At 47.9% G+C, this 19,119-nt stretch overlaps 1 protein-coding gene across 1 annotated transcript in view; it reads right to left on the bottom strand.

Moving 5' to 3' along the window:
• Positions 1–19,119, bottom strand: part of LOC126519090 (locomotion-related protein Hikaru genki-like) — a 119,652-nt gene that overhangs the window by 70,113 nt on the left and 30,420 nt on the right. The gene's annotated exons all lie outside the window — the stretch shown is intronic.

Below are 19,119 nucleotides of genomic sequence, written 5' to 3'. Positions count from 1 at the left end.
TTTATACTACTGCCTAGTTCCTTAAAGTAGTCTAGCAGCACTCAGAACGCGTCCACAAATTGGAAAATTGCACTAGAAAGCACGTCATCACTTTGAAACACTAAACAAAAGCAATATGTTAAAAAATCCTGCCTCAGGAAGAAAACATCAGTAACAAGCAACTTTGAGGCTGATTCCTACGTTAGGGGCCTCGACTTAAGCCATCGGCGCTACCGTTGAGACTCCCCTTTTTATAACGCACCTCAAAGGAATATTGTTGCAAAGCGAGGCGCCAGCGCAGGAGGCGGCCATTTTTGAAAATGATGGTCTGCAGCCATTGGAGAGGGCAGTGATCCGTCTCGAAGCATGCGAAGCGGAGACCGCAGCGAGCGACCGTACACCAGCTCAGCTGGCGAAAACCCCGTAGCCGCATGCGGCGCGGTCCTCAATGCAAACATCACCCCAGGCAGACACAGCTCCCAGTCAGTTTGTTGTTCAAACCACAATGCTCTCAACACGCGCTTCATGACGGAGTGGAGCTTCTCAACGGAATTCGATTGTGGGTGGTACACTGAGCTCTGTAACAGCTTTAGCCCGCACCTTTCGAGAAAGGCTGTCGTCAAAGCGCTAGTAAACACTGTGCCCTGATCTGACTGGATTTCCGCAGGAAAACCAACTCGCGCAAATATGGACAGTAGTGCATTGACTATCTCAACTGAGCTGAGTTCTTTAAGCGGCACTGCTTCAGAGAACTTTGTCGCTTGGCAGATCACAGTCAAAATGTGTCTGTACCCCGTGGCTGTTACCGGCAGAGGTCCCACTGTATCAATAACGAGCCGTCTAAAAGGCTCCGTAATGATAGGTACCAACTTCAACGGCGCCCTCGATTTGTCCCCTGGTTTGCCCACCCGCTGACAGGTGTCACATGTCCTCACAAAGTGGTCTGCGTCACGAAAACACCCTGGCCAATAGTAATCTTGCAAGAGACGGTCCTTAGTCTTCTTAACTCCTAGGTGTCCGGACCACGAACCTCCATGTAACAAGCGCAACAGATCCTGACGGTAGCACTGAGGCACGATCAGCTGATCGAACTCCACTCCCCTGCGGTCTAGATACTTCCGGTACAGGACCCCACTTCTTCCCACAAAACGAGCATTTTTCTTGGCGATACCTTCCTTGACATTGCAGCGCATGTTTTCTAGGCTGCCATCCTTTTTTTGCTCGGCTATCAAAGCCAAACGGCTGACTTTTAGCAACCTATTGAGTCCAGCTGACGTAGGCACGATGAGCAAATCTTCAGATAGCTCTTCTAACTTTCCCGTGTCGGGTATTTCCTCTCCAGTATCTGGTGCCTTCAACGCTACAGGCTCAATTTTATTCAGTTCGGACGTGCTCTGAATATCAGCTTGCTGCGCCTCCGACCCTTTCTAATTGTTCGACAACGTCGGCCCCGCAACTACCGCCTTTTCAGCGAGCTCCCGAACTCTCGATCTGGTTAAGTCCTGAACGCTAGCCTCACCAAACAAAAGCCCCTTCTCGCGCAGGAGGTGATCGGACCTGTTCGAAAATAGGTACGGGTACTGGGGGGTGGGGGGGTGGGGGGGGCAGCATAGATGACACTGTGGCCTCCATCTCAAGTGCTCCGAAAGGTCCTTCAATAAGCACTTTTGCTACGGGCAGGCACACGCTATGAGCTTCCACGGCTTGCTTGATCCATGCGCACTCGCGCGTGAACATATCGGGTTCTACGTAAGAGAGGTGAACTCCATCCATTGTAGCTGCGGAATCACGAAGCACTCGGCACTCTTTCCCGTTCACGAGGAGGTCTCGCATGTAAGGCTCCAGAAGCTTCATGTTCTCGTCAGTGCTGCATAATGACAAAAACACGACTTTTGTTTTTGTTTCTGGGCACTGCGCCGAAAAGTGGCCCGGCTTCTGGCACGTATAACACACGCGCGCTTGCTTCGTCTCGAACCGCTTTCTGCGTTCGGCTTCGGCTGCCGCCGTCTCCTTACGTTCGGTCGGACTGCTTTGACTCGCATCCGCACTACGTGTGTCCCCCCTTCCTCTCATGGGTGTGAACTTCGGCCTCTCAAACTTGCAGCCAAATTCACCCTTTTGACCGTCCTTAGCTCCGCGAGCCCGACGCGTCACAATCTCCTCGGCTAGCTCGGCGGCTTTAGCCACCGTACTAACGTCTGGCCTATCCAAGACCCAGTACCGCACGTTCTCATGTTATCATCATCATCAGCCTAGTTACGCCCACTGCAGGGCAAAGGCCTCTCCCATACTTCTCCAACTACCCCGGTCATGTAATAATTGTGGCCGTGTTGTCCCTGCAAACGTCTTAATGTCATCCGCCCACCTAACTTTCTGCCGCCCCCTACTACGCTTCCCTTCCCTTGGAATCCAGTCCGTAACCCTTAATGACCATCGGTTATCTTCCCTCCTCATTACATGCCCGGCCCATGCCCATTTCTTTTTCTTGATTTCAACTAAGATGTCATTTACCCGCGTTTGTTCCCTCACCCAATCTGCTCTTTTCTTATCCCTTAACGTTACATCTATCATTCTTCTTTCCATAGCTCGTTGCGTCGTCCTCAATTTCAGCAGAACCCTTTTCGTAAGCCTCCAGGTTTCCGCCCCGTAGGTGAGTACTGGTAAGACACAGCTGTTATACACTTTCCTCTTGAGGGATAGTGGCAACCTGCTGTTCATGATTTGAGAATGCCTGCCAAACGCACCCCAGCCCATTCTTATTCTTCTGGTTATTTCAGCCTCATGATCCGGATCCGTGGTCACTACCTGCCCTAAGTAGATGTATTCCCTTACCACTTCCAGTGCCTCGCTACCTATCGTAAACTGCTCTTCTCTTCCGAGACTGTTAAACATTAATTTAGTTTTCTGTAGATTATTTTCAGACCCACCCTTCTGCTTTGCCTTTCCAGGTCAGTCAGCATGCATTGCAATTGGTCTCCTGAGTTACTAAGCAAGGCAATATCATCAGCGAATCGCAAGTTGCTAAGGTATTCTCCATCAACTTTTATCCCCAATTCTTCCCACTCCAGGTCTCTGAATACCTTCTGTAAACATGCTGTGAATAGCATTCGAGATATGGTATCTCCCTGTCTGACGCCTTTCTTTATTGGGATTTTGTTACTTTCGTTGTGGAGGATTACGGTGGCTGTGGGACCGCTATAGATATCTTCCAGTATCTTTACATATGGCTCATCTACACCCTGATTCCGTAGTGCCTTCATGACTGCTGAGGTTTCGACTGAATCAAATGCTTTTTCGTAATCAATGAAGGCTATATATAAGGGTTGGTTATATTCCGCACATTTCTCTATCACCTGATGGATAGTGTGAATATGGTCTATTGTTGAGTAGCCTTTACGGAATCCTGCCTGGTCCTTTGGTTGACAGAAATCTAAGGTATTCCTGATTCTATTTGCGATTACCTTAGTAAATACTTTGTAGGCAACGGACAGTAAGCTAATCGGTCTATAATTTTTCAAGTCTTTGGCGTCCGCTTTCTTATGGATTAGGATTATGTTAGCGTTCTTCCAAGATTCCGGTACGTTCGAGGTCATGAGGCATTGTGTATATAGGGCGGCCAATCTTTCTAGGACAGTGTTCCCACCATCCTTCCACAAATCTGCTGTTACCTGATCCTCCCCAGCTGCCTTCCCCCTTTGCGTAGCTCCCAAGGCGTTCTTTACCTCTTCCGGTGTTACTTGTGGGATTTCAAGTTCCTCTAGCCTATTCTCTCTCACCTTATCGTCGTGGGTGTTACTGGTACTGTATAAATCTCTATAAAACTCTTCAGCCACTTGAACTATCTCATCCATATTAGTAACGATATTGCCGACTTTGTCTCTTAACGCACACATCTGATTCTTGCCTATTCCTAGTTTCTTCTTCACTGCTTTTAGGCTTCCTCCGTTCCTGAGAGCCTGTTCAATTCTATCCATATTATAGTTCCTTATGTCCGCTGTCTTACGCTTGTTGATTAACTTAGAAAGTTCTGCCAGTTCTATTCTAGCTGTAGGGTTAGAGGCTTTCATACATTGGCGTTTCTTGATCAGATCTTTCATCTGCTGCGATAGCTTACTGGTTTCCTGTTTAACGGCGTTACCACAGACTTCTATTGCGCACTCCTTAATGATGCCCATCAGATTGTCGTTCATTGCTTCAACACTATGGTCCTCTTCCTGGGTTAAAGCCGAATACCTGTTCTGTAGCTTGATCCGGAATTCCTCTAGTTTCCCTCTTACCGCTAACTCATTGATTGGCTTCTTATGTACCAGTTTCTTCCGTTCCCTCCTCAAGTCAAGGCTAATTCGAGTTCTTACCATCCTATGGTCACTGCAGCGCACCTTGCCGAGCACGTCTACATCTTGTATGATGCCAGGGTTCGCGCAGAGTATGAAGTCGATTTCATTTCTAGTCTCACCATTCGGGCTCCTCCACGTCCACTTTCGGCCAACCCGCTTGCGGAAAAAGGTATTCATTATCCGTATATTATTCTGTTCTGCAAACTCTACTAATAACTCTCCTCTGCTATTCCTAGAGCCTATGCCATATTCCCCCACTGACTTGTCTCCGGCCTGCTTCTTGCCTACCCTGGCATTGAAATCGCCCATCAGTATACTGTATTTTGTTTTGACTTTACCCATCGCCGATTCCACGTCTTCATAGAAGCTTTCGACTTCCTGGTCATCATGACTAGATGTAGGGGCGTAGACCTGTACAACCTTCATTTTGTACCTCTTATTAAGTTTCACAACAAGACATGCCACCCTCTCGTTAATGCTATAGAATTCCTGTATGTTAAAAGCTATGTTCTTATTAATCAGGAATCCGACTCCTAGTTCTCGTCTCTCTGCTAAGCCCCGGTAGCACCGGACGTGCCCGCTTTTTAGCACTGGATATGCTTCTTTTGGCCTCCTAACTTCACTGAGCCCTATTATATCCCATTTACTGCCCTCTAATTCCTCCAATAGCACTTCTAGACTCGCCTCACTAGATAACGTTCTAGCGTTAAACGTTGCCAGGTTCATATTCCAATGGCGGCCTGTCCGGACCCAGGGATTCTTAGCACCCTCTGCAGCGTCGCAGGTCTGACCCCGCCGTGGTCAGTTGCTTCGCAGCTGCTGGGGACTGAGGGCCGGGGTTCTCCGGTAACCGTTCGGTAAACGTTCTCAGGTAAACGTTCTCAGGTAACCGACTATAAAACTGTTCCAGCCCGAAACACTGCAGAACTTTCTCGTGGTCACCAAACGCTTTCTCTTCTTTGAGCCACTCCTGCATGTTTGGCATAAGCATGTAGGCAAACTCTGTATATGACTCACTTCTGCCTTTATCATTTTCCCGAAACTTCCGACGACACGCCTCCACTGACAGCCTGTCCTTTTTTAGCAGACTCGATTTCACTTGGTCGAAATCCTCTGCCTCCTCTCTCTTCAAGCGAGCGACTACGTCGGCCGCCTAGCCGAGTAACAAAGTGAGCAAGCGCTGTGGCCACGTTTCCCGAGAGAACCCCTGCTTCTCGCACGTTCGCTCAAAGTTAACCAGGAACAAACCAATGTCCTCTACAAGCTTAAACGGCCACATCAGGTCAGTCATTTTGAACAATACTCGTTCTCCTGCACCGTGTGCCTGACTTCCATTACGAGCGCGTTCCATCTCTATCTCGAGACGCTTCATTTCCAAAGCGTGTTGACGGTCGCGATCTTTACGTTCGCGCTCGTCTTTCTCTTTTTGCTCTTTAAGTTCGCGCTCCTGTCTTTTTGCCGTCTCCCTCTCCTCAATGGTCTCAAGGCATTCCGACAGCTCGTCATCCTCAGCCTCTAACTCAAGAATAGTCCTTAGCAGTTCTGGTTTTCTGAGTTTGTCTGAGACATCCAGACCCAAATCTCTTGCAAGCTCCAGCAATTTCGGTTTGCGCAACGAATTCCAATCCATGGCTGCTCTGAATGCTGCTTTCTCTACTGCCTACTATTGCCTTGCCGCAAACTAACCCGGCAGCAACGACAACCACAATTACCAGCTCTGTTTCTGACACTAACAAAAGCCTGGCAAAACTCAGAAAAAGAAAGTCCCGCCCTCACCAAACCTCGCAGCCAAGAATTCAGCGCAGTCGTTCCGCTGCAGGCAACCAGTCATCACACAGGGCTCGTTGCACTGCTCCCGGATGGTCGTTGTGCTGCTCAGCATACAGTCAACCACATATCTTCGCTGCTGGCCTCCGTTGTCGCGATCTCACCGCTGGCAGCCAGTTGTTGCATCTGGGTCGCAAGCCCCAAGGGTAGCATTGGCCTGGTGGCCTGGGGCACAGCTGGAAGCATCCGAAGGTCCTGGCAAAGGATGAGTCGACTGCTAACAGAACAACTTGTTTATTTTAGCATCGCAAAAGAGCGGCCGGTCAGCTCGACCGAAGTGGAGAGACGGGAGAGCACGTTACTCGACGGAAGAAATCTGAGCCTCCCTCGGCGTCCGTGGGCTGCTGCTTTTATACTCTCGGAGTCGAGGGCAAGAAGGAACGGCTCGCGATGAGGCGTACGTGACAACGACGCACGGACACGTTGAGACTAGAAGTGACGCATCCGCCGGGCCGGCGCCGGTCAGACCTCCTCACTTCACAGTTGGGGAGCTCCTCTCCCCGGCTGCCGCGCTTTGACAAGCGTGGGCACCAACATGCACACACAAACACACGCACACACAAAGACACGTGGCATTGACAATGCCTGGACGTGCATGGCAGGAGGCGTTGCGGCAGCGCTGAACGGGCCAAAATGTCCGCCGCTTTGAACGAAGCCCCGGCGTCCGTTGCATCCGCGCTGGCTATACCGCGCGTCGTAGGCGAAACGTAACAGACCGCGCCGCCGGGAGAAGGAGATGCCGATGCCCAGGGGACTGCATCCGCTGTCCGTAGGGATGTCGCTCGATGATGCTCATAACCGAAGTCGGTCGTCCCTTGGCGTTTCTCGAGCGCAGCGCACAGAGAGGGCCTCGTTCTCACGTTCAGGTTCACACAGGACACTGCAAAGTGACTTCGGGAGAGTTGCCATTTTTGTTCTCGTTCCCAGCAAACGTTAGAACTACGCCGAAACTCAACCGCTCAGTCAGCAAGCACGACACAACCCTCATTAAGCCATGCCAGGCTCTTTCCCCTTTTATACTACTGCCTAGTTCCTTAAAGTAGTCTAGCAGCACTCAGAACGCGTCCACAAATTGGAAAATTGCACTAGAAAGCACGTCATCACTTTGAAACACTAAACAAAAGCAATATGTTAAAAAATCCTGCCTCAGGAAGAAAACATCAGTAACAAACAACTTTGAGGCTGATTCCTACGTTAGGGGCCTCGACTTAAGCCATCGGCGCTACCGTTGAGACTCCCCTTTTTATAACGCACCTCAAAGGAATATTGTTGCAAAGCGAGGCGCCAGCGCAGGAGGCGGCCATTTTTGAAAATGATGGTCTGCAGCCATTGGAGAGGGCAGTGATCCGTCTCGAAGCATGCGAAGCGGAGACCGCAGCGAGCGACCGTACACCAGCTCAGCTGGCGAAAACCCCGTAGCCGCATGCGGCGCGGTCCTCAATGCAAACATCACCCCAGGCAGACACAGCTCCCAGTCAGTTTGTTGTTCAAACCACAATGCTCTCAACACGCGCTTCATGACGGAGTGGAGCTTCTCAACGGAATTCGATTGTGGGTGGTACACTGAGCTCTGTAACAGCTTTAGCCCGCACCTTTCGAGAAAGGCTGTCGTCAAAGCGCTAGTAAACACTGTGCCCTGATCTGACTGGATTTCCGCAGGAAAACCAACTCGCGCAAATATGGACAGTAGTGCATTGACTATCTCAACTGAGCTGAGTTCTTTAAGCGGCACTGCTTCAGAGAACTTTGTCGCTTGGCAGATCACAGTCAAAATGTGTCTGTACCCCGTGGCTGTTACCGGCAGAGGTCCCACTGTATCAATAACGAGCCGTCTAAAAGGCTCCGTAATGATAGGTACCAACTTCAACGGCGCCCTCGATTTGTCCCCTGGTTTGCCCACCCGCTGACAGGTGTCACATGTCCTCACAAAGTGGTCTGCGTCACGAAAACACCCTGGCCAATAGTAATCTTGCAAGAGACGGTCCTTAGTCTTCTTAACTCCTAGGTGTCCGGACCTCGAACCTCCATGCAACACGCGCAACAGATCCTGACGGTAGCACTGAGGCACGATCAGCTGAACGAACTCCACTCCCCTGCGTTCTAGATACTTCCGGTACAGGACCCCACTTCTTTCCACAAAACGAGCATTTTTCTTGGCGATACCTTCCTTGACATTGCAGCGCATGTTTTCTAGGCTGCCATCCTTTTTTTGCTCGGCTATCAAAGCCAAACGGCTGACTTTTAGCAACCTATTGAGTCCAGCTGACGTAGGCACGATGAGCAAATCTTCAGATAGCTCTTCTAACTTTCCCGTGTCGGGTATTTCCTCTCCAGTATCTGGTGCCTTCAACGCTACAGGCTCAATTTTATTCAGTTCGGACGTGCTCTGAATATCAGCTTGCTGCGCCTCCGACCCTTTCTAATTGTTCGACAACGTCGGCCCCGCAACTACCGCCTTTTCAGCGAGCTCCCGAACTCTCGATCTGGTTAAGTCCTGAACGCTAGCCTCACCAAACAAAAGCCCCTTCTCGCGCAGGAGGTGATCGGACCTGTTCGAAAATAGGTACGGGTACTGGGGGGTGGGGGGGTGGGGGGGGCAGCATAGATGACACTGTGGCCTCCATCTCAAGTGCTCCGAAAGGTCCTTCAATAAGCACTTTTGCTACGGGCAGGCACACGCTATGAGCTTCCACGGCTTGCTTGATCCATGCGCACTCGCGCGTGAACATATCGGGTTCTACGTAAGAGAGGTGAACTCCATCCATTGTAGCTGCGGAATCACGAAGCACTCGGCACTCTTTCCCGTTCACGAGGAGGTCTCGCATGTAAGGCTCCAGAAGCTTCATGTTCTCGTCAGTGCTGCATAATGACAAAAACACGACTTTTGTTTTTGTTTCTGGGCACTGCGCCGAAAAGTGGCCCGGCTTCTGGCACGTATAACACACGCGCGCTTGCTTCGTCTCGAACCGCTTTCTGCGTTCGGCTTCGGCTGCCGCCGTCTCCTTACGTTCGGTCGGACTGCTTTGACTCGCATCCGCACTACGTGTGTCCCCCCTTCCTCTCATGGGTGTGAACTTCGGCCTCTCAAACTTGCAGCCAAATTCACCCTTTTGACCGTCCTTAGCTCCGCGAGCCCGACGCGTCACAATCTCCTCGGCTAGCTCGGCGGCTTTAGCCACCGTACTAACGTCTGGCCTATCCAAGACCCAGTACCGCACGTTCTCATGTTATCATCATCATCAGCCTAGTTACGCCCACTGCAGGGCAAAGGCCTCTCCCATACTTCTCCAACTACCCCGGTCATGTACTAATTGTGGCCGTGTTGTCCCTGCAAACGTCTTAATGTCATCCGCCCACCTAACTTTCTGCCGCCCCCTACTACGCTTCCCTTCCCTTGGAATCCAGTCCGTAACCCTTAATGACCATCGGTTATCTTCCCTCCTCATTACATGCCCGGCCCATGCCCATTTCTTTTTCTTGATTTCAACTAAGATGTCATTTACCCGCGTTTGTTCCCTCACCCAATCTGCTCTTTTCTTATCCCTTAACGTTACACCTATCATTCTTCTTTCCATAGCTCGTTGCGTCGTCCTCAATTTCAGCAGAACCCTTTTCGTAAGCCTCCAGGTTTCCGCCCCGTAGGTGAGTACTGGTAAGGCACAGCTGTTATACACTTTCCTCTTGAGGGATAGTGGCAACCTGCTGTTCATGATTTGAGAATGCCTGCCAAACGCACCCCAGCCCATTCTTATTCTTCTGGTTATTTCAGTCTCAGATGAAATTGAGCGAAAGTTCTGCCATCAAGAGGCCGATATAAAGGACATGAAAAAGAAAATATCAGAGCTTGAGAAGCAAGAGGACCTAAATCAGGTCGCCCAAGCTCAGCTTGAAAACGAAATACATGACCTTGAATTTAGAAGCAGGCAGCTGAACTTGGAACTGCACGGGATTAAAGAAGTAGCCAACGAGGATCTTACAGTTATATTAAATGACGTGGCTGATAAACTTCGGGTGCCTCACTTGATGGAATCAGACATTGCAACTGTTCATCGCATTCCCGCTAAACGTGATAAGGTGCCAGGCATCATTGTTCGTTTTACGAAGCAAGCAATAAGAGATAAATGGATCAAGAATAGAAAGAACCTTAAGGAGAGCGAGCCAGCCATTTTCGTGCAAGAAAACCTAACACGCCGCAATAGAGAATTGCTCCAGGCAACGAAAGAACGCGCCAAAGATAAAGGATACAAGTTTACTTGGTATATCAATGGAAAAGTTTTCGTTCGTAAAAGTGAGGGTGTGAGCGCCATCCATGTGAAGGGAAAGAGCGACTTGAATCGATTGTAGCATTGTTTGATATTGTCTTTTGTGTTCCTCTTGAAAAATAATCAAAATGCCGCAGATGTGTTATTATCTGCCGAATGACCTGAACCACACTACTTCATGTATCGCGCCGACATTGCTTAACGCTATTCACCTAAATGCACGCTCTGTAAAGAACAAGACAATGTGTTTAGAAGAGTTTTTTGGCGAATTTTCATTTACTTTTTCTTTGATAATGCTCAGTGAAACATGGAGCACCAATGATTCAGATATTTTTACGATGACTAACTATAAAACTTATTACTTGAACCGCTCCAGCCACCGCGGGGGAGGCGTTGCTTTAGTGGTGTCTAATGGCATTGAGTGCGACAAGTTGGACTCGTACTGCCTAATTACTGATGATTTTGAAATCGTATCAGTCTGTACTGGCAGATTCGTGTTTTCGGTTTGCTATCGTCCTCCCAAGGGAAATATGGTTAGGTTTCTGGAATTTTATGATGATTTTCTTTCATTTATAACAGATGGCAAATACACACTAATAGCTGGAGGGGATTTTAATATTGACTTGTTGAAGGATAGTGTTACTACTAGAGACTTTAACACGGTTTTGTCTTCGAACGGTTATGTTAACCTTGTTAGAGTACCAACAAGGGTCACACCAGAAAGTGCGTCTCTTCTCGATCTGCTGATTACGAACTCCTCCCAACCAATAGCTGAAACAGGCGTAATATCATGCGCAATCAGCGACCACCTTCCAGTATTCATGAGCATAAATAAGACTGGAGCGGTAAAGTATCGACAGCAAAAAGCAAAGTACCAGTGTATAACTAATGATGCCCTGAATTCCTTTCGCAACTCACTGGCACAAGTTCATTGGGATAACATTGGCATTGCTAGTGACGCAAACGAGGCTTACAATAAGTTTCTCGAAGTATTCAAAAAGCTCTATCATTCCTGCTTCCCATTAAAAGATCGTGCATCAAAACGTAAAACTCGCAAACCTTGGGTAACTTCTGAGTTACGCCAAGAAATTAAAATGAAAAACAAGCTTTATAATATCTTTTTAAGTTCTCGTTCAACAGATGACCTGCGGATATTTAGGAAATACAGGAATAGGTTAACAAAAAAACTACGCCAGGCACGCGCGGAATACTACGCTAAATTACTTGAAGTTAGAAATGGTCGACACGATTTACTGTGGTCAAGATTAAATTTTCTACTGAGACGTGAACAACGACAAGCTGCCCCAAGTACGCTAAAACTAGATAATAAAGATATATCTGGAGAAGAGCTAGCACATGCCTTTAACAACTTTTTTACAACCCTAGCTCCTAGCAACCAGCCACGTGATTCCAATAAATACATTATTTCTTACAATAATGAAACGATATTTCTGAACCCGGTTACCACAGAAGAAGTTATATCAGTAATACAAAACCTTAATAACAGCCGTAGCTATGACATTGACGGGATTCAAGTAAGGCCTGTGAAGCATGTTGTAGGAGTCATTGCACCTGTTATTGCAGATATATTTAACTTATGCTTAGCTACCAGCACATTTCCCGATAAAATGCAAATAGCCAAAGTAACGGTTCTGTATAAGAAAGGAGACCGCAATGATTTAGGAAATTATAGACCAGTATCTATACTCCCAATCTTCTCAAAAGCTTTTGAGAAAGTTCTATATACTAGGTTGTCGAATTTTATAAGTAGGCATGACCTTCTGTCACCGAATCAATTTGGGTTTTGTAAAAATAAATCTGCCGAATTAGCGCTACTTGAACAAAAGGAATACATACTAACACAGTTTGAAAAGAAAGCCTTCGTTATTGGTGTCTTCGTGGACTTCTCGAAGGCATTCGACTTAGTGAACCACACCATACTGCTAAATAACTTAGAGTGCTATGGTTTTCGGGGACAGGCTCAAACGCTTCTTAAATCATATTTATCCCATAGAAAACAGGCTGTCTGCATAGACAATATGAAATCTGAACTAAAATCTGTTACTTCTGGCGTCCCACAGGGCAGTATATTGGGACCGTTACTATTTAATATGTACCTTAATGATATCTCCAACATTAACTCCACTGCTAAATTTGTTATCTACGCTGACGACACTAGCGTCTTTCTTGCTGGAAATGATTTAGATCTTCTTGTTCGAGAATGCAATGACACTATGAACGAATTACAAAAATGGTCTGAATCCAAGTGCATGCGTATAAATGAAAAGAAGACACAAGCTGTCATATTCCGCCCTAAAAATAAGCCAGTTCCCTCGCCCCTCGAGATTAAGCTGAATTCACGACGTATAGATGTGGTTGAGCAATTTAAATGTCTCGGAGTAGTTTTCTCCTCCTGTATGTCTTGGGAAAATCACGTGGACCATATCACAACAAAACTGGCTCAAATAACTGGGATCGTAGGCCGGCTCAGATACGTTCTTCCAAGGCAAGTAAAATTACTCCTCTACAATTCACTTTTTTACTCCTATTTAAACTATTGCCATTTAGTATGGGGCACAGCCACAATTAGCTGTCTTCAGCGCATCTACATTTTGCAGAAGAAGTTCCTTCGTCCTGTTCACAATGTCCCCTGGGGCTCACCAAGCGCGGATCTCTTTCTGCAAAGTAGTGTGCTGAAGATCCACAACTTGTACAAATACCGCCTAAGTGTTCGGTTTAAACTGGAAACACGGAGAAACGTAAACCACATACGTTACCTTGCTGATTTACGTACCCGAGAAGCGACCTACACGACAAGACATACGGAAAATTGGGTAGTGCCAACCCCTCGAATAAATTCCGGTAGAGAACGCCTACAATTCACTCTTCCTTCCCTCTTAAATGCTTATGTACATAATAATTTTGATCTTTTCAGTGCGTCAAACGGTGCTTTGCGTACTATGTATGTTACCATGTAGGTTCTGTTCTTCTTCGTGGTGAATATTGTCTAAATATTGTATAATTTTGTTATGTTTTCTTTTGTATTTGTTCATTATGTATAAGTGTTATTAGACTGCAATTTCCTTTGTTTTAAAAGCCTTGCTGTGAAGCCTCTGCCAAGCGAAAGGGGGCTGCGGCTTTGTCAAGCTGTTTCTGACAGCTTTTTCTGCGCCTCCGCTGTCTGTATTTGTACAAGGCAGAAATAAAGAATTTGAATTTGAATTTGAATTTCATGATCCGGATCCGTGGTCACTACCTGCCCTAAGTAGATGTATTCCCTTACCACTTCCAGTGCCTCGCTACCTATCGTAAACTGCTCTTCTCTTCCGAGACTGTTAAACATTAATTTAGTTTTCTGTAGATTATTTTCAGACCCACCCTTCTGCTTTGCCTCTCCAGGTCAGTCAGCATGCATTGCAATTGGTCTCCTGAGTTACTAAGCAAGGCAATATCATCAGCGAATCGCAAGTTGCTAAGGTATTCTCCATCAACTTTTATCCCCAATTCTTCCCATTCCAGGTCTCTGAATACCTCCTGTAAACATGCTGTGAATAGCATTGGAGATATGGTATCTCCCTGTCTGACGCCTTTCTTTATTGGGATTTTGTTGCTTTCGTTGTGGAGGATTACGGTGGCTGTGGAACCGCTATAGATATCTTCCAGTATCTTTACATATGGCTCATCTACACCCTGATTCCGTAGTGCCTTCATGACTGCTGAGGTTTCGACTGAATCAAATGCTTTTTCGTAATCAATGAAGGCTATATATAAGGGTTGGTTATATTCCGCACATTTCTCTATCACCTGATGGATAGTGCGAATATGGTCTATTGTTGAGTAGCCTTTACGGAATCCTGCCTGGTCCTTTGGTTGACAGAAATCTAAGGTATTCCTGATTCTATTTGCGATTACCTTAGTAAATACTTTGTAGGCAACGGACAGTAAGCTAATCGGTCTATAATTTTTCAAGTCTTTGGCGTCCGCTTTCTTATGGATTAGGATTATGTTAGCGTTCTTCCAAGATTCCGGTACGTTCGAGGTCATGAGGCATTGTGTATATAGGGCGGCCAATCTTTCTAGGACAGTGTTCCCACCATCCTTCCACAAATCTGCTGTTACCTGATCCTCCCCAGCTGCCTTCCCCCTTTGCGTAGCTGCCAAGGCGTTCTTTACCTCTTCCGGTGTTACTTGTGGGATTTCAAGTTCCTCTAGCCTATTCTCTCTCACCTTATCGTCGTGGGTGTTACTGGTACTGTATAAATCTCTATAAAACTCTTCAGCCACTTGAACTATCTCATCCATATTAGTAACGATATTGCCGACTTTGTCTCTTAACGCACACATCTGATTCTTGCCTATTCCTAGTTTCTTCTTCACTGCTTTTAGGCTTCCTCCGTTCCTGAGAGCCTGTTCAATTCTATCCATATTATAGTTCCTTATGTCCGCTGTCTTACGCTTGTTGATTAACTTAGAAAGTTCTGCCAGTTCTATTCTAGCTGTAGGGTTAGAGGCTTTCATACATTGGCGTTTCTTGATCAGATCTTTCGTCTGCTGCGATAGCTTACTGGTTTCCTGTTTAACGGCGTTACCACAGACTTCTATTGCGCACTCCTTAATGATGCCCGTCAGATTGTCGTTCATTGCTTCAACATTATGGTCCTCTTCCTGGGTTAAAGCCGAATACCTGTTCTGTAGCTTGATCCGGAATTCCTCTAGTTTCCCTCTTACCGCTAACTCATTGATTGGCTTCTTATGTACCAGTTTCTTCCGTTCCCTCCTCAAGTCAAGGCTAATTCGAGTTCTTACCATCCTATGGTCACTGCAGCGCACCTTGCCGAGCACGTCTACATCTTGTATGATGCCAGGGTTCGCGCAGAGTATGAAGTCGATTTCATTTCTAGTCTCACCATTCGGGCTCCTCCACGTCCACTTTCGGCCAACCCGCTTGCGGAAAAAGGTATTCATTATCCGTATATTATTCTGTTCTGCAAACTCTACTAATAACTCTCCTCTGCTATTCCTAGAGCCTATGCCATATTCCCCCACTGACTTGTCTCCGGCCTGCTTCTTGCCTACCCTGGCATTGAAATCGCCCATCAGTATACTGTATTTTGTTTTGACTTTACCCATCGCCGATTCCACGTCTTCATAGAAGCTTTCGACTTCCTGGTCATCATGACTAGATGTAGGGGCGTAGACCTGTACAACCTTCATTTTGTACCTCTTATTAAGTTTCACAACAAGACATGCCACCCTCTCGTTAATGCTATAGAATTCCTGTATGTTAAAAGCTATGTTCTTATTAATCAGGAATCCGACTCCTAGTTCTCGTCTCTCTGCTAAGCCCCGGTAGCACCGGACGTGCCCGCTTTTTAGCACTGTATATGCTTCTTTTGGCCTCCTAACTTCACTGAGCCCTATTATATCCCATTTACTGCCCTCTAATTCCTCCAATAGCACTTCTAGACTCGCCTCACTAGATAACGTTCTAGCGTTAAACGTTGCCAGGTTCATATTCCAATGGCGGCCTGTCCGGACCCAGGGATTCTTAGCACCCTCTGCAGCGTCGCAGGTCTGACCCCGCCGTGGTCAGTTGCTTCGCAGCTGCTGGGGACTGAGGGCCGGGGTTCTCCGGTAACCGTTCGGTAAACGTTCTCAGGTAAACGTTCTCAGGTAACCTACTATAAAACTGTTTCAGCCCGAAACACTGCAGAACTTTCTCGTGGTCACCAAACGCTTTCTCTTCTTTGAGCCACTCCTGCATGTTTGGCATAAGCATGTAGGCAAACTCTGTATATGACTCACTTCTGCCTTTATCATTTTCCCGAAACTTCCGACGACACGCCTCCGCTGACAGCCTGTCCTTTTTTAGCAGACTCGATTTCACTTGGTCGAAATCCTCTGCCTCCTCTGTCTTCAAGCGAGCGACTACGTCGGCCGCCTAGCCGAGTAACAAAGTGAGCAAGCGCTGTGGCCACGTTTCCCGAGAGAACCCCTGCTTCTCGCACGTTCGCTCAAAGTTAACCAGGAACAAACCAATGTCCTCTACAAGCTTAAACGGCCACATCAGGTCAGTCATTTTGAACAATACTCGTTCTCCTGCACCGTGTGCCTGACTTCCATTACGAGCGCGTTCCATCTCTATCTCGAGACGCTTCATTTCCAAAGCGTGTTGACGGTCGCGATCTTTACGTTCGCGCTCGTCTTTCTCTTTTTGCTCTTTAAGTTCGCGCTCCTGTCTTTTTGCCGTCTCCCTCTCCTCAATGGTCTCAAGGCATTCCGACAGCTCGTCATCCTCAGCCTCTAACTCAAGAATAGTCCTTAGCAGTTCTGGTTTTCTGAGTTTGTCTGAGACATCCAGACCCAAATCTCTTGCAAGCTCCAGCAATTTCGGTTTGCGCAACGAATTCCAATCCATGGCTGCTCTGAATGCTGCTTTCTCTACTGCCTACTATTGTCTTGCCGCAAACTAACCCGGCAGCAACGACAACCACAATTACCAGCTCTGTTTCTGACACTAACAAAAGCCTGGCAAAACTCAGAAAAAGAAAGTCCCGCACTCACTAAACCTCGCAGCCAAGAATTCAGCGCAGTCGTTCCGCTGCAGGCAACCAGTCATCACACAGGGCTCGTTGCACTGCTCCCGGATGGTCGTTGTGCTGCTCAGCATACAGTCAACCACATATCTTCGCTGCTGGCCTCCGTTGTCGCGATCTCACCGCTGGCAGCCAGTTGTTGCATCTGGGTCGCAAGCCCCAAGGGTAGCATTGGCCTGGTGGCCTGGGGCACAGCTGGAAGCATCCGAAGGTCCTGGCAAAGGATGAGTCGACTGCTAACAGAACAACTTGTTTATTTTAGCATCGCAAAAGAGCGGCCGGTCAGGTCGACCGAAGTGGAGAGACGGGAGAGCACGTTACTCGACGGAAGAAATCTGAGCCTCCCTCGGCGTCCGTGGGCTGCTGCTTTTATACTCTCGGAGTCGAGGGCAAGAAGGAACGGCTCGCGATGAGGCGTACGTGACAACGACGCACGGACACGTTGAGACTAGAAGTGACGCATCCGCCGGGCCGGCGCCGGTCAGACCTCCTCACTTCACAGTTGGGGAGCTCCTCTCCCCGGCTGCCGCGCTTTGACAAGCGTGGGCACCAACATGCACACACAAACACACGCACACACGAAGACACGTGGCATTGACAATGCCTGGACGCGCATGGCAGGAGGCGTTGCGGCAGCGCTGAACGGGCCAAAATGTCCGCCGCTTTGAACGAAGCCCCGGCGTCCGTTGCATCCGCGCCGGCTATACCGCGCGTCGTAGGCGAAACGTAACAATGGATTTATTTGCGTATAATAATACTTCTCGCGTGGGTGTGCACCGTTTTCGGGCACTTTCGGCACGTTTGCGCCTCATTCTGTCAACTCTTCTTTGCTTAGGATCCGTTTTAGCGTCATTCTCAACCTTCCGTTGCATGCCGCCGCGATTTTCCACCAGCCACCGCAAGTTAAGTAAGGGAAAGCGGGCCAATCGCAAACGCCAGCACCACCCTCTTCATCCGGTTATCGATTTTCAGTGCACTGGCTCTGCCTCGTCGAAACCCTCTCCACTTGAGCGTGCTCCTCGCCTCTTGTCAGCCAATTAGAAAACACAAGGCGCTCACTGTAGGCAATGTTATTCGTTTTTCAAGCAAACAAAAGTGACCTCCTATGAACGAGGAGAGCGTTTGATTCGTCTGTTCAGACAACCCTACGGGTGTTCGCCCGATGCTTGCGTCGGCGCTTACGCAAATTTGACGTCAGGAGATTGGAATAAAAACATATTGGAATATTTTTACGTTTTCGGGCCGCTGAGAGACCTATACTGTAATTTTTCTCTGAGCTGTTCCTTTAGGGTAATGCGTATTACATATCAGGGGCCAGTGCTCGTGCACAGATCTGTCACATTGTCTTTTTGCGAGCGAGGAGAAGCAAGGGTAGCAGCTGTGTGGTGAGCGTTTTCCGCATCTGCGACCGAGGCGTAAGCAATGCAGCAACACGCGGACGGCGGCGGTCGCCCGATTTGGTCTGGGCCGTCGATATACATACAGGGAGGATTGACCTGTTTTCTTTCACTCAGTGCTTCTCGTCCCATGGTTTTGCTACGCATCGGGCACAAGAGCAGTGGAAGGCAGCGGTCTGAGCGTGCGCGTCGGTGGTATAGTTTTTTTTTTTTTTTTTTTTCTTTATTGCCGACTTCAACACGTCAGTTTACAAAATCAGTCCGCGCGAAGAACACAACACGTATGCTAAAAATACGTCGCCCTCACTTGGGGTTACGTGATGAGATTAAAATTCACGCATGTGTAGCAAAGCTTCCATTCTTGGAAGCCACTCAGGCACTGGGTCTTGTATCTTGTATCCTTCAATAGCTCTGCTAACAGATTCACAAAAATACTGTCTTATCGGCCTGGCATCAATGTCTGCGTGGCTGACCGCCATCCTGGATCGCCAAATACTGTGCAGGCCCAATATCATAATCATGTCAAAAGGAACCCCGTCTTCACTCTCGACGGGTAGAAATCTAATTCCGAAAGCATCAACCGGTAAGTCTTTTTTAATCGTGCGTTGGAGAATGTCCCAAAAGAAAAGGGCTTCCCAACAATCTAAGAAAACATGTTCGATAGTTTCCGGCTTCCGGCATATGAAACAATGATTTCCCCAAGGCACAAAGAAACCCTTCG

This window comes from Dermacentor andersoni, chromosome 10 (genome assembly GCF_023375885.2).
Source record: "Dermacentor andersoni chromosome 10, qqDerAnde1_hic_scaffold, whole genome shotgun sequence".
Lineage (NCBI taxonomy): Eukaryota > Metazoa > Arthropoda > Arachnida > Ixodida > Ixodidae > Dermacentor > Dermacentor andersoni.
This window is presented reverse-complemented; position numbering and strand designations above follow the sequence as displayed.